The sequence below is a fragment of the Crocuta crocuta genome, unplaced genomic scaffold (genome assembly GCF_008692635.1).
Source record: "Crocuta crocuta isolate KB4526 unplaced genomic scaffold, BGI_CrCroc_1.0 scaffold687, whole genome shotgun sequence".
Classification (NCBI taxonomy): Eukaryota; Metazoa; Chordata; class Mammalia; order Carnivora; family Hyaenidae; genus Crocuta; species Crocuta crocuta.
The window spans coordinates 150616-167250 of NW_027530182.1; the positions used below are offsets into that span (position 1 = coordinate 150616).

General features: G+C 36.7%; 1 protein-coding gene across 7 annotated transcripts in view; it reads right to left on the reverse strand.

The window, feature by feature from the left end:
- NFIB (nuclear factor I B) overlaps positions 1-16635 on the reverse strand; it is a 228958-nt gene that overhangs the window by 66365 nt on the left and 145958 nt on the right. The window lies entirely within an intron of this gene.

Below are 16635 nucleotides of genomic sequence, written 5' to 3' on the forward strand. Positions count from 1 at the left end.
AAAATCTGGGCTTCCAGGAATGCCACATGACCCTTCTGTGATATACAGGATCCACAGTGACTGTGGCCCATCGTTCAGGAGCCTGAGTAAGTTCAGTCTTCTGTGGTATCTGGTCAAGCTACGGCCCACAAATTCCAGTCGTGTCCCTGGTTTCTCATTTATGTGAAGGAGATGTACTGAGGGTGAAGAGGGAAAAAATATCGGAAGGACGGTTATGGTTACCCTCTGCTCCCCAGGAAGAGAATAAGAAAAGTCTGAAAACTTTCACAATTCAAATGCTTCCAGGAAAACAAACTCTAGATGCCAAGAACTGGCAACTGGATCACATTTTACATAGAGTTTTAGGGCTAACCAAGGGACTGGAATCAGGGCGGGAATGTGAGTCATAGGTGGTGTACCAACAGGGAGCACTCAAGTCAAGGACCTGGGATTTGGCTCCCGACCACAAGTTACCAGTGTGGAATCCTGGTCACGTTATTAGACTCTGGCTGCCTCAGATTCCCCATTTATAAATTAGAGACAATAAAATCGCTATGACTGGTAAGTCACTTACAGCACTGATGAAATTGCTCCTTCCCAGTAAGTTAGGATTGGCCGGTTGGGTCAACAATGACCTGTTCATTGAATTACACACACTGGATCCCAGATGCTCACAAATTATTTGTAATTCTTTATTTAGAAATTTTACCCAAACAAAAGCTACCGCACCAATTTTGCACTGTACATAGCATGAAAAGACCAAAGATCATTCCATGGGAATGTATGTTTCACTGCTGTGAACCGAGGAGCCATGCATGCCTGAACACTGTATTATACCCACCGTCCACCTTCCTTAGAAAGAGAACAAAAGAAAGAGTGAGAAGGAATTATGAGATCTCAGCCAGGGACAAAACTCAGGTGTCATACAAAGTCATTACTCTGAAAAAAAACATGCACATTTTTAAGAGGATAATAACAAAACAGCCCCATTTTATGTACCTGTATTTTATGAAACTCCTACTTTGTGAGCAACTTGATGTTTTACATTTCAGTGATTATTGAGAAACGTTGAGGTAGCCTACTCTGTACAGGTGCATAAAGCCATGAAGACAAAAAAGGACATTGACCTCCTTTGTGTGGTTGATGGAAAAGATATTTTCAATGTTCTGAATGTGGTAGATTATTATTGTACAAAACAACAAAAGCAGTAGACATCTTTGTAAACTATAATAAATTATACTTTATTCTATATATGGTCTATGTAAATTTTAAGTAAATTTATTGATTTTGAGAGATAGAGAGAGAGCATGAGCAGGGAAGGGGGCAGACAGAGAGGGAGAGAGAGAATCCTAAACAGATGTGGGGTTCCATCTCACGACAGTGAGACCATGACCTGAGCTGAAATCAAGAGTCCCACACATAACAGACTAAGCCACCAGGTGCCCTCATACAACATTTTATATCTGGCAAATACATTAAATATGAAGCCATTATTTATCATGATGGCAGCTCATGTATTTAACAATTGGACAAGGTTATCTGTCCTCACCCAAAGGTGCTCTGTAAATGCCCTCCTATCTTTCTCCTGTAGTTCCCTCCCTCTGATCAGAAGGCTCTCCCTCTGCAGGCTTTGCTCTCACCCTTCAATGTCCACCTCAACCACCATCTGCTCCATAACCTGTCCCTCCATCCTCCTCCCCCATGCCCCGTGCCAGCCAGAAATAATCTTTTTCTGCTAAATTCACATAGCGCCTAGTTTGTACTTATTTTACATCACTTCGCACATTTGAGTTTCCAAGATACTTGTTTTCAAGTCTTGTGGTTCTTACAGAATTATTGGCTCCTTTATTTCGGGGAGTGACTGGGTTTCGTTCATCTCTGAATCTCCCTTAACAACTAACTTGGTGCCTATATATACAGTAACTGCTAAATAAATGCTTATAGAACAAAATGTTAAATTTTAACCTTTTGGAACAGGGTCACAAATGAACATCTAATTACTAAATTATATAACAACTTAGGCACAGATGGCTAAAGATTGAGGGATAAGTATACTGATTCCTGATATTCCCTGGAACTCATGCTGAGGAGTTTATTTAGGCTTTTGGATAGAATGGGAAAGAACAATGATTACAGTCAGATTATATCTCTGACTTCGTTATATACCAATGTATAACTTTAGGCATTTCCCACAAAGGAACTAACAAGAAACTGGAAGGGTTCAAAGAGTAAGACTTCAAAAATTTTTGTAAAATAAATTGATGAACAAGTGAATAGTGAACATTTCAATATATTTATATAAATTATATCACATGTCATACGTAGTAACAGTTCAATATGTAAATCTCATCTGAAGTTCATTTCCTTATTACTCCAGTGAGTAGCCAGGGCTCCATTTGCCTCTTAGTCATGCACATGAAGATGAAATGGTGTGTGGACATCATAAGGGAGGAGCCCCCTCAAGCTAATCCTGCAAGCAAGAAGACAGTACGGCAGTCACACACACACACACACACACACACACACGTACGCACACACAATGACCATCTCATAGGAAAGGATAGGCAATTCAGAATGTAGCGTGGTGTTTCTCCATTCCTCCGTTCCTCCAATTTACGTCCCAAGGAATTTGAATCTACATGGAAAGCTGAAAGAGTTATTCTGCTGTAACTATGAAGGGCAATGAAAATATGTCAGAGCTGTTTGGCACCTGCTAGACAAAATGCAACACCCATAGGTCCCACTGGGCTCCACTCCTGCATGGGGCAAAGTGAGACTTCGTTGAAAGGAGGGCTCCCTAGGACAAGCGGTAATGCCTACCAACATGACTTTAGGGGAGTGGGGGCTGGGAGCGACCAGGCAACGGAGAAGCCTCGGGGAAGCACCCGAAGGAGGCTGTGTCTCCTTCACTCCTCTTTGCACACAGCACACACAGCCTTACAATGGACAGGGGATGAGAAGGGTAAAGAAAAGAAATAGTGGATGACATATTTCTCAGATAGCTAATAGCATACAAGAAAGCATACAAGCGATGATACTTAAGGGCTCTGGCAAAATAACCGGGGAGAATCATGCAGAGTGTTAGGAGCCCTGTGATAGTACAAAGGATGAGACTCAGCAAAATGCAGGTTATTACTGTTAACACAACCCCATCTGTAACCTCCAGGCTGCTGGGGCCTTCCTAAAACATGGTTTTCATGTGTTACATAGACCACTGTGAATGTAAATAGCTGATACAAAGGCCAACAATTTTAAAGCAATTTGGACACATTCATATAGTAAATTCCCTTCATCTACTAAAGGAAATATGAGCATCTCTGAGGCACAGCAGCTGCTTAATGGTTACAGAGCAATATTACACAACAGCTTAAGCCAAGAAGCAAAGAACAACTCGGCATTTATGTGATGCTGTATTTACACTACATGTAATGCTTTTTAAAAAATAAAATTGAGTAGGAAATAAAGACCTCTGCAAACTGAAAATTCTCAAAGGCAATATCAAATTATATTATTTTACTTCTTTTTTTTTATTTTTCTCTAACAAAAGCAACAATAAATCACTACTCAGAAGTTAATATAGTGTTTAACCTCCTTCACAAACAATCACAAAGGGACACAATGGCATATCTAACTGTTAATATCTCAAATTATAATCAGCTCCATTTGAATGTTAAACAACATTTACATAGAGAATCCAAAGGAAAACTGATAACGCTCATTTTTATAGTCTACTGTGTTCTATTCTTGAAATTAAAAAAGAAAAAAACCACAGAAAGCAGTTATTAAATTCATGAAAGCTGTCTTCAAGTATTAGAAGGACTGTTAATGTAGATGTTGGATAAGACTTATTCTGTGTATTTCCAGGAACTGTTTTTTGGCTCAATAAACAGATTTGTCATCCAATAAGAAAAGTCCTAGAAAGGAATGTGAAACTTTGCAAAGGTAATAACAAACAACACATGCCAAGCTACTACGCGAAGGTCTTAAAAAGCATTAATTCACATAATGTTCATAATTATGAACCTAACAGTTGTCATGTAAATGCTGCCATTTTACAGATGAGGAAGCTCGTGTCTACAGAGGTAGGGGGTTCCCAGTGCCTGTAAACGACCCCCCCATTAGATTTAAGAATTCCCACTTAGGATAGGAAACTGAATAAGAGCATCTCTGAAGCCCATTGCAATGCTCAGGTTCCACTTTTTTTTTTTTTAATGTTCACTTTTAAGAGATAGAGAGAGGCAGAGAGCAGGGTATGAGGACCTGAAGTGGGCCCCATGCTGACAGCACAGAGCTTGATATGGGGCTCAAACTCATGAACCAGGAGATGATGACCTGAGCCGAAGTCAGACGCTTAACTGACTGAGCCACCCAGGTAGCCCTCAGGTTCCACTTTTGTATGTGGTTCTTTTCCAGTTAGTTTTCTTGCATTGTTTGGAGAAAGAATGGACCCCAAGGTATCTCCCAGGCATTTTCCAAGCTTCTAATTCCCATTGTTCACTTCCTTCAACAGAGGGTAAAATGCCTAAATCCTTTTGTTTATGGATGGAGAAGGGGAGAAGATAAGATTATTTTACACTAGCTCTTTGCCCATCTTCATATAACTTCTGACACCACAATGAACCTACTGGGATCTTCTGGGAGTGGCGCTGTCTGGCATGGCTTTATCTTCGGTTTCTCGACTGATCTAAACTGTCCATGGTTAAGAATGGAAACTGTGATTTGGAAATAGACATACTAATTATTGCAAAGATAACGATTCTCTGCACAGGGACTGAATCTCAGCCTATGACCAAGGTTCACATTCCAGTAGTAGTAATTTAGAATTAATTTTATCCTTCAATATGAAATGTCCCTATTGGTGATTTAAGTGATTCAGCAGAGAGACAGCAATTTCAGACTTTAACAAACTCTGATAATACTATGTTAAAATAGTACTTATGTTGCTTGTTTTTTAATATTTCCTTCCAGTCCATTAAACTTATTCCTACATATATATAATATATATAAATGTATGTTTTAAAAAAAATCCAGATCAAAAGTAAATAAATTTGTATCCTGCTTTCTTTTTCTAATTAACATTGTATTTTTCCCTTGAGATTAAACAGTTTTCCAAGAGCATGATTTTAATGCCTGTACATTATGACACTGCCTGGCTGTACTTTATTTGACCATTCTCTTTTTTTTTTTGGCATTTTAGGTTATTTCCCATTTTTTTAAGTATTATAAACAGAACTGCCATTAACATCGTCGCACACAAATCTTTGTCAGCGGTTCTCATGATTTCCTTAGGCTGGAGTTCCCAGAAGTGGAATTACTGGGTCAAAGGACATAAACTCTTTTAAAGCTCTTGGTTAAAATCTGTCAAGCTGCCTTCCATAAAGGTTTTTGCCAATTTATACTCCCTCGGGCAGAATGAGCGTGTCCATGTCACCACCCCGCTGCCAGAATTACATATTACTCATACTAATGGGGACTTGTTTTAATTGTTGCAAGTTGATAGAGAAAAGATATCATTACTTTAATGTAATAATCTTTATTTATTTAATTATAATAAAGTTGGAAATGTGCAGACATTTATGCACTGTTTTTGGAACAAACATTAAAAATATGTAAAATAGGAATTGTGTTAGCGGGAATATTTTATTTCCTAGTATTAATGAGGTTACTGCTAGACTTTCACAGCTAATGGTAAAATTGGTTGTTAATAAGTGATTTTTTCCTCATCGTTTTATATATTTACTTATTCCTAGTTTTCACAGAGTTTTTTTAAAAGTGTCCTGATCAAAATGGTTATCAAATGTTATTAGATGCTTTTTTGACATTAGTAGAGATTATCCCTTTTTTTCCTTAGAGCATTTAGTGTTGTTATATATTACTGAATTCTCAGATTAAATTGTCTTTGCTTATCCACAGAAAGTAGCTCTTTTAATTTACTGTTAAACTGGTTTGCTAATAGCTTCTTCCAAACTCTCTACATGTAGCTGGTATACTTTGGTGGGGGGGGGGCTTTTTGTTTTATTTGTCAAGTTTTCATGCCAAGGTTACATGAGTGCTTCATAAAATGGTTTGGATGACAGTCATTTTTTATTAAAAAGAAAACATATGGAAAGTTCATGAAAGTTTGGAAAAACTCACTGGTAAAATTATCTTCTCATAATCTGTTTCAGAGAAGATAAAACTCTGAGTCTTTCATGAATTTGCTCTACTCTTGTTTTCTGGTCTTGAGGCAACTGTATTATATATCTTCCAAGCAAATCATCTATTCTTTTATATTTTAAAGTTTATTAGCACAAATATTTCATGGTTTCCTAAGCGGACTATGTGTATTTTTATAGCAATAGTAAGTCAAATTAAATTAAATTGAAACTATATTTTATGATAATCTTAATTAATTATTGTAAAATGTACTGCAATTAATATAATTGTTAAATTATATTAAACTATACTAAAAGATCAGCTCTACCACTTACTATGTAAAGCTAAGGCAAGTTAAGCAACTTTTCTACCCCTGACGTTTGTCTTTTCTAAAATCCAGATGGTAATCATACTACCTATGAGTCAATACGAAAACTGTATTCATTTTCAAAGTATAATAAAGACAGGTATTTCATTTCAAGAGCAGGGAAAGGGAAGGTGGAGCTTCCAAATTAACAAAGAGAAAGAAAAAGACAGTGAACAGTAACTTATCAAGACAACAAAACTAAGGACGTAAGATGAAAAAATAAGTAATATAAAGAAAACTAGAAGAAATAAAATAAGTGTATCGACCCTTACAACAAAGGTAAGTAGAGAGAATCATCCCATAAAGAGCATTAAAGTAACTGAAGCAAATAAAAGTCAGCTGTTTTTAAGGAACACATTTAAGACAAAATTATAACAAGAACAAAAAATTGAAAGTCAAATGGGATGCAAGGAGAAATCAGGCAAATTCAAACCAAAAATAAGCAGTGTCATTAGGCAGTGGTTAAGACAGAATTTAAGATAAATTACAATAAATAAGATAAAGAATATTATGAACGGATGCAAGGCATACATAATAAAGAAGATTAATTATACACCACACATGCACCAAACAATATTGAGGGGAAATGCATAAAACATAAACTATTAAAATACCAGAAACTTGATAAAAATACAATTAGAGTGAGAATTTTGAACTGAACACGACTGGTAGGCAATGACTATCTTCAAATCATTCAATATAAACTGTACTTTGTTACTACGTCCATACGCATTTTATAAAAGTTGATCATGTCATTGACCAAGGAAAAAATTGCTATACTGTTTCATCTTTGGTAAATAGATTAAAAGGAAAAAATAAAAAGTGATCAAATTTTCTGAACTACCTGAAAATGAAGATAATAAGCTATGGATCAAACAGAACAGCAAAAGAAAAAATGATAAACCATAGAAAGCAATGGAAAGGACAAAAGGAAAAATCACTTTACCATAAGATCGAAAGAATAGCAAAACAACCCAAGACAAGTTAAAAAGGGAATTAAAGATAAAAGCTGACATTAATAAATTACAAAAAGGGAAAAATTTAAACCAAAAGAATAAAAAGGAAGATGATTTTCTGAGAAGAGCTGCAAAATAGAAAAATCATTTGCAAGCCTCATTAAGAGAAAGAAGTAAAAGCAAAACCATACAAGAATAGAAAGGAAACATAACCATAGAAACCAAATACATTGAAAAAATTATGAGAGAATAACACACACAACTTACTTACCATAGCTTTGAAAACTTAAATGGGCAATTCCTTACTAAAATAAAAGTAACCAAAATTGAGCAAAGTGGAAACCTGAATAGACCAGTTACCCCTAGTGCAGTGGTTCCCAAAATTTGCTGATCATTGGGACCACCTGGGGTTCTTCAAAAACAACTTATGCTTGGCTTCCACCCTCAGCTATTCTGATTTGATTGGTATGGATGTGTCCTAGACATGAGGATGCTCTAAAAGTTCTGCTGGTGATGGGCAGCAATGTCTGGGAACCACTGGCTTAGCAGTGGTTACTGCAATTCAAAGTGTGGTCCCAAGACCAACAGCTCTGGCATTACTGGGGAGCCTGGTAGGCACACAGAAGTTCATGGTCAACCCCAGACCCTCAGAATCAGCATCTGCAGCTTAACAAGACCACAGGTGATACATATGCACTTTAAAATTGGAAAAATCTAGAAAAGTCTTAAAAGGTGGTTTAGAAACCATCTTTAAAATGGCACCAGATATAGAAGGGTGTAGAGATGGATTTTATCTTTTCCATAGTCCTTAAATTCCAATGATATTTATACTCTCCCAGGTTTTAGCAAATGGTGACAAGTTTCCTTACGAAGAAAGCTCTCTCATGAGCCTTTATTAGGCCAACAAAATTTAAATAACTAAATGTGCATCATCTCTCAGCAACCCAAAGGAAGAAAACAAAGCAACCAAAAACCAATGACACACATAAATGCAACTTCAAAGGCCCTAAAAAGAAAATGGAATATATTCAAATTCATATACTCAATTGAATATAGTAATGTTTTCCAAAAACAAGGCATCATTATCGTTAGGGTTTTATTACATGCATGAGTGTGGTTCACTTTTACAAAATCTATCAATATGATAGATAAAGGAAAAAAGGAAAAACACATGGCCTTATCAACTGACACTGAAAATGCAATTGACAGCAACAGGAAAAGGAAAACAAGCTTTCCTAATAACAAATCTAAGTAAAAACAGAGAAAATAAGCAATTAATAGACAGTTTAACAAAACACAAGTTGTGCTAAAAGAAGAAAATGAGTCTGCCATTCAGATTCAACCCCCTCAAACCCTTAATCTGTGAATAAATCAGTCAAAAAATCAGATACTCTATGATTTCACTTAGGTGAGGTATCTAGAGAAGTTAAACTCATAGAAACAAAGTAGAATGGTGGATCACAAAGGCTGGGGAAGGGGGAGTGGAGAGTTGTTATTTGAGGGGTACAAAGTTTCAGTTTTGCAAGAGGAGAAAGTTCTGGAGATTGGCTGTGTGACAATACAGATAAATTTAACACTAGTAATCTGTACCTTTATAAATGATTAAGATGGTAAATTTAATTTTATGTGTATTTTACCATAATTAAAAAAAATTAATCTGGAATTTGGGACTCAAATAATTATTACTAAATTCTCATTTATAAATATTCAAGAATTACATTTTTACATTGGCAATTATGTCTGTAATCTTATTCAGAATAATAATTACTTAGATATAACTCTGTTCAATTACTATTCCAAGTATTAGTCTACATCTATAGCTATATTTATATCTATAGGTATATATCTGAGAAATTTCTTGTTCAAAAAAAATTATTATTTTGGTGTATTACTTCATCAATGGGTATAGGTTTTCTTTCTTTTTTTTTTTTAATTTATTTCTGAGAGAAAGAGAGAGAGGCAGCGTAAGCAGGGAGGATCAGAGAGGGAGGGAGACAAAGAATCTGGAGCAGGCTCCAGGCTCTGAGCTAGCTATTAGCACAGAGCCCAATGTGGGGCCCGGGGCTCAAACCCACAAACTGAGAGATCATGACCTGAGCCGAAGTCGGAGGCCTAACCGACTGAGCCACCCAGGCGCCCCAATGGTTATAGGTTTTCAAGTAAAATTTCTACAAAGAAACTAAAAGACTGTACTTTGTGAGGTGAAAAATAATAAAGAATATATTTCTATTGCCTTTAATCACATATAAAACTCCTTAAACATAAAAACAGTTTCATCATGAGGTGCCTAGGTGGCTTAGTCAGTTGATGTCAGAGTCTTGATTTCAGTTCGAGACATGATCCCAGGGTTGTGGGATCGAGCCCTACACTGGGTTCCATGCTGAGCTTGGAGCCTGCTTGGGATTCTCTCTCTCTTTCTCTCTCTAATAAAAAAAGAAGTTACATCATAATTCTAAGTTTTCCCTCAGTCTTTTGTTATTTAATGTTGACCAAAAACGGGGAAAAAAGTACAGGTAACTTATTTTTCCTCCAGGATGATTATAAGATTCTCTTTTTCATCCACAAAATAGAAAAATTTCATAAGATTTATTTAGATACTATTACTTTTGGCTAGATATAGTTAGTCCTTTTGATCTAAATGTTTAGGTCATTTTTAGCTCATTAAAATTTTCTTAATTTCTCTTTGGTTTTATTTCTCTCCTAAATGCTCTGGTTTCTCACCAAGAGCACCTAAGTTAATACTCAATTTTCTATTCTCCCACCATAAACTTTCTTGTCATTATTTTAACTTCTCTGTTCTTTTCTTCTGGTTCTTTTCTTTTGGTTCTGGAGCAATTATCTCGAGTCTGTCCTCTATATCAGTAATTATTTCCACAATATCAATTTTGTTTATTTCCTATAATGCAGACTTTAATTTTATGAAAACAACTTTAGTTTTCTTGCTATTTCTGCTCTCTTCACTGAAGCTGCTTTTTATCTGTTCATTTTCCTATGTAAGTCCTTTCATCTAAGTAAACAAATTATTTTCCTTGAGATTCTCTTCCAGTGCTTCATTTTCAAAGACATGTTCTTCTTCATGATATACCTTTCCCCATGTTCTCACCAAGGGCATATTCTTGTGACTGGTTTTCTTTTACTTAGAGAGTAGTCTGTAGACAATTAGTGCCTCAGAAAAGTATTTGGTTTTCCCTTGGCTATGATAAGTACAGATTTCAATACAGGGTGAGGGTGGGATTGAGGGCTCTAGATTTGACATAATTGGATCTGAATCCCTGTCTTATTATTTACTAGCAATAAAATTTGAGTAAATGACCTAACTTTAATATAAATAAATAATAATAGCAATAATGATGATGATAATATAATAGCTGCTATCATTTATTGAGTGTTTATTATAAACAAGATGGTATGCTAAGCACTGTGAACTCTATCTCAGTTCATTTTCCAGATTTGCTCCTTTTTTATTAATGGCTTTGAATAAATCTTAAACTCTCTACCCCCTCCGTTCCCACTTGTAAAATGGGAATAATAATAATAATCCTAAATTTGGAGATGTGAGGTGAAGATTAAATAAGAAAGTGCATAAAAAGTGCTTAGGTTTCCATAAATGCTTCAGTATTGCAGTACTAACGACTGGTGGTCAAAGTTGATAAGCACAGCTCCTCACCAATTCCCCGTGGTTGCTGGCCTCTTCTCATTCCATCATCTAGCTGCATATGATCCTACCAGGTAGTACCTGAAAACTCTCACTTTCTATAATGTGTGGCTCTATGACAAATGAGACTGAGTTACAAAGGGTCTTCTCTATGGTACAAAGGAGTTAGAATCTGGCCCAGAGTAGAGAAATTTTTTTAAGGATTTATATCAAGAAATGGAAGTAGACTGCTATATGCCTTCCCACACTCTTACTCTTCACTCTCTCTTTATCCCATATCTCCCCACCCTGTTGTTCTCTGGGTTTATAGCTTTGTAAGTTAATAAAGAAAAATCTCTGAACCTAGGGGATGAGAGTAGGGGAGAATCAAATTTAAATGTCCATAATTTCTCAAGGAACCCACACTGCTATCTTTTGTGAGATAGAAGATAGGAAAACCACCAATTTTTAAATTCAGTCTAACTCTACAGTTCATGTAATTATGAGATGAGCCTCTAAGCTTCTAGCTAAAGGTTTATCCTTTCAACTCAGTTTTAGTGTGCTTTAAAAAAGTTAAATTTTTATATATCCTAATGGAAATTTTAGTGAAGAACTAGGAGAAACTGGATCAGAAGTTAAGCAAGTCATGTGGACTTTGTATCAGATAGCCAATGATGGTCATTTTGCTGGGTGCCAGAAGGTCTAGCTTTAAATCTCACCATTCTCAATTAAAATTCTAGTAGGGTTTTCTTGTTTCCTTTTGTTTTGTTGAAAATTCTTTTGTAGAACTTGGCAAGCTGATCCTATTTATATGAAAATACACAGGATCTAAAAATTAACTTTAAAAAAAGTATTATAAAGACTTATCACAAACTTAGAGACAATAAAATACTTTGATGCTGGCACAAGATAAGACACTGACCAATGAGATGGACCAGAAATATACACCTAGGTATGTGTTGCTGCTATTTGAGAAGTAGCTATGCAACTCAGTGGAGGAATAAAAAAATATCTTTTAAACAAATGGTATGGATTAACTAGATATCCATATATTTTTAAAAAAGATATCAGCGCTTACCTCACACCATATGTGGTATATCAATATGATGGCATACTAGTCAGCAATAAAAGCTAATAAACTATTGATAAATGTAATCACATGGATAAATCACAGTTTTCATGCTAGATTAAAGAAGCTAGATACAAAAGGATAAATGCTGTATGATACCATTTATATAAAATTCTAGAAATGTAAACTAATCTACAGTGACGGCAGATCAGAGGTCATCTGAGGATAGGGATACAGAAATGGATGGATTTAAAAAAATATTTTTTTAACGTTTAAGAGAGAGAGAAGCAGGGTGCCAGTGGGGGAGGTGCAGAGAGAGAGAGGGAGACACAGAATCTGAAGCAGGCTCAGAGCCTGACACAGGGCTTGATTTATAAACCGTGAGATCATGGCATGAGCCGAAGTCAGATGCTTAACTGACTGAGCCACCCAGGTGCCCCTATAAAGGAATGGATTTTAAAGTGGTCATTGGAAACTTTTGAGATTGATGAAAATGCTCATCATCTTTCCCTCTATATATCTGTGTGTGTGTGCGTGCGCGCGCTTAGGTATACACACTATAGCTAGCTATACAATATATTGTATATCAGCTACACCTCAATAAAGAGAAAAATGACCTTTTTGAGCAAGCGATCTATATACAGTGGTCTCCAAATTTTTAAAGGTAATAAGATTTCCACATCATAAGAAGGAAGAATCACAAATGAATCTGAAACATTCATTTAATGAGTCCTGTATTTTTTTTGGCAACTTCTAGAAAGATATCTTACCTGTTCCTTCATTCATGATCATATAAACTCTAACAACATTAAAGTACACTCACTAAACAAAAGTATAAAAACAGCAAAAATGCCTTCTTCACAATTCATCAGATTGGGAGAAGAAAACTTTAATCCATCTGAGACTGGTAGTCTAAATAAGTAATTATATCCTAGCATTACATTTCTCAGGCTGATACTTCCCTACAAAATTCATCAGACTATGCTACACAAAGTTAGGAAGTTCATAATATCCCCCAAAAAGTAATGTCTAAGTTGTAGTGTACCAACAAGGCAGAAAAGGCCTGCTGTAACTGATTCTATGAAACATCATGCTTTTCCTGGCTTAGGTCAAGTTCTAAGGAAGGGGATGGTCAAACTGCACAAACAGGTTACAATTTATTTAGCCTACTACTGGTCTAATCCTCCATCTCATAAATTTTGAACATTGCCAAACACTGTCTCCGGCCAGGTATTTGTCTTAGATGTTAAATTTACAAATGGAAGAATCCAATCCTCACCTGAAGGTGTCCAGAATCTACTAAGGGGAACAGATAACGAAATAGTGGTAAAAATGCAGTAAATGTTATTATTGTAAACTGTACTAAAGAGAGGGCCTGGAGAAGTCTCACTGACGAGGTGTCAGGAAAAACAGACATTCTAGGCAGAAAAACAACATGGGCAGAGACACAATGGAGAGGCACAGGGTTAAGGCTAAAGCTAAATGCAAGATCCATGTGTGCAGTGAAAGGAAAACTAGAGACCATATCACAAAGGGCTGTATTAGATGCCATGCTAATGATCAGGCTTAGCCTATAGTGGAAAGTTTTGAAACTTGTAAGTAAGGGAATAAAATAATTAGATTTGCAGATTACAGAAGTCACCATGGGTGTCTAGTGGATTTTCACAGGGATTAAGACCTAAGGCAAAAATATGAGCTACAGAGATTAGGAAAATTATTATAATAATCTAGTAACTCTAGTTACTAAAAACTAGTGTTATAAATAAAGGACAGAGTGTAAATATATTTAAGAGAATCATAATGTATTACGATTCTGTACCAACTATCTTCTTTTTAAAATATTTGCCGTCCTCATCTGCTGTAAGAGTAAACCCACCAATGGCCTTTCCTAATCCCTTTGCTCATTTTTCTACATGTTCTCTCAAAAACTCATAGATAATTGTTTCTTTACCTGTCAGCATTATGCAAAGTAGTAATTTATGTGGGTTATTTCTGGATATCAGCTAGGACATATTAAGTATTAGACAGCAGAATGCTCTATTATGTCCTGATGAAGACGATCATCTTCTATTCCTTGCTTACTGACTGAGAAAGCAGCATTGTTCTCTCAGAAAGTAGTTCAAGTCAGGAAATGATTGCAATCCAAAACACCAAATTTTGAAACTAAAAATCCCCACATTAAAAAAAAAGTGCCACAAAATAAACAAGGGAGCCAGTATCTTACAAGACATCGTGTCACTTGTCATCCATACCTGCCAGTGGCCTCTTAACTTTATCAGACTTAGGGACCTCACCAAGATATAATGCAGCCCAGAGCAGCGCACCTGTACAACACCTATGCCTGTGCCAGGGCTCCCTGGAGCCTCTTCCTTGATCCTCCCAGGTCTCTGACTCCCTCCCTGGTTAAGAGGCCCCAAATATCTATCCTCGCCCCGAGTTCCAAGCCCTTTTCTCCCAATGGCTCATAAACACTTCAAACAAACACACAAAAACTACATTTTATTTGAGATACAATTCACATACACTTTTAAAGTGTAAAATTCAGTGGTTTGGGGTATATTCCGAGAGCTGTACAACCATCACCACTATCTAATTCCAGAACATCTTCATCACCTTAAAAAGAAACGCCATACTCATTAGTGGTACATACATACCTGTTTCCCACCACAACTCCAAGCCCTTGCAACCACTCATCTACTTTCTCTCTTTATGGATTTGCCTTTTCCAGACATTTCCTATACATAAAACCATAGGATATATGGGAGGAGGAGGACACCCATCATGCCCCTCCCTGTTTCAGGTCATTAACAAGTGCATGTAATGATTTTAATGATGATAAGATCAAATCTGCAAGTCAAGTGGTCTTTCTATGTTCTTCCTCTTGAATGCCCTGGGGACATGAATATGCTCAAGGGATAGAATTGGGATTGAGAGGGAAGGGAAATAGCTTTATTGGGTTCAAGAATTAAGAATATTTCTTGGGCAAAGAAGAGTATGCTCCTAGTTCTATTATGTAAAATAAAATGAAAGAGTGCATGGTCCCAGAAGTGCAGCATACAAGTCAAAAGACCCAAAAAGATTTATAACAACGCTGAAAACCAAAACCTCATTTGTAGTTTCAATTCTTCTAACGTCAATGACATTATGCAAAAGCCAACAAGATTCAAATTACCATATAAACGTACTTGCCTAAATTACGCTAAACCTTGATATTCTTTTACAGTTACAGAAAAAGAAATGAAACTTGAGTAGGACTTTTGCCTAATAACTTTAAATCACATTCTTCTTCTGTAAGGTAGAAACGGATTAAAATTTAGGGAGATATATGTCTGTCTCGTTCCTTAGTTTTATTATTCTGCCTGCAGTATATCACCATAGAATCGATCCCTCTTTCCAAGCATGATGCTCTAATATGCAAGCGGATATCCCCTGGGTGCCTTTGTACCGGACAATACATCCAGCAAGCCTAGCTTCTGCGAGTTCAAGGATTTTAACTGGCCTGGAGCAAGTCCACTCTCTCTGTGATACAGAACAACCCCAGCTTTCCAGCTGTGAGGAGGGGAATGCTTTGCATTATTAAATTGTAGCCATATGCTGCAAAAAAAAACCCAGACCTTGTAAATATGAAGAGGGACAAGAATTTAAATGGAGAGGAAACTTTAGATGCAGGCAGTCATTGTTAAAAGAACCCGAGATACTTGAGTAATGACCAAAAACAACTGCCTATGGCTGTGGGTACAGTCCCAGCCTAACCTAGGCCAGTTAAGACCGACTCTTCTTTCACAAGGAAGACCCTCACCCTCACTGTAGGAAGGAATCCAGATATTTAACAACGAAAGAAAATTTGCTATACCAGTGTCTTTTAAAATTTAACAAATTGCAACCTATTAAGTGCAAGGCCTCTTAAAGCTTTTCTGGAACTAAATGCACAATAAATTCAGTGTCCACACCAATATATGGAAATTTCACTAGGAGTCTATGTTACTGTGTATCATTTCAGATACCACAGGATCTACACATATAGTTATAAAGCTAGGAAAAACACAAGTTAGGCTGACTATCATTTCTCTCACAGCTAGTCCTTCCTCTCAGAGTTTTGTGAAAGGAAAGCATTCATTGTGTTTACATTACACCTGTGACTTTGTGTACCGAGTGGGTTCCTGACCTGTACAAGTGCACAGCACGTGACCCTTGAGACAAGATGGGGATGCGATAGCAGGTGTGATTACTTGTCACAGAGGACACCCCATCTTTCAGCAGCACCCACAGTCTCGGAAACTCTCAGCTGATATCTTGCCCCAAGCTCATTCCCACTCAGGCAACGGTCACTCAAGACTTGCCTCCATCATCTGCTCAGCCCCCACCCACCGCACCAGGTCCCAGCAGCTATAGCTGTTACAACCGCCCTCAGGGACTCAACTGTGGCACCACTGTGAGTGCCAGGAGGCCCAGACTCAGTCCAGTTAAAGGGTCTCAGCACAAAGACTTCTCATGT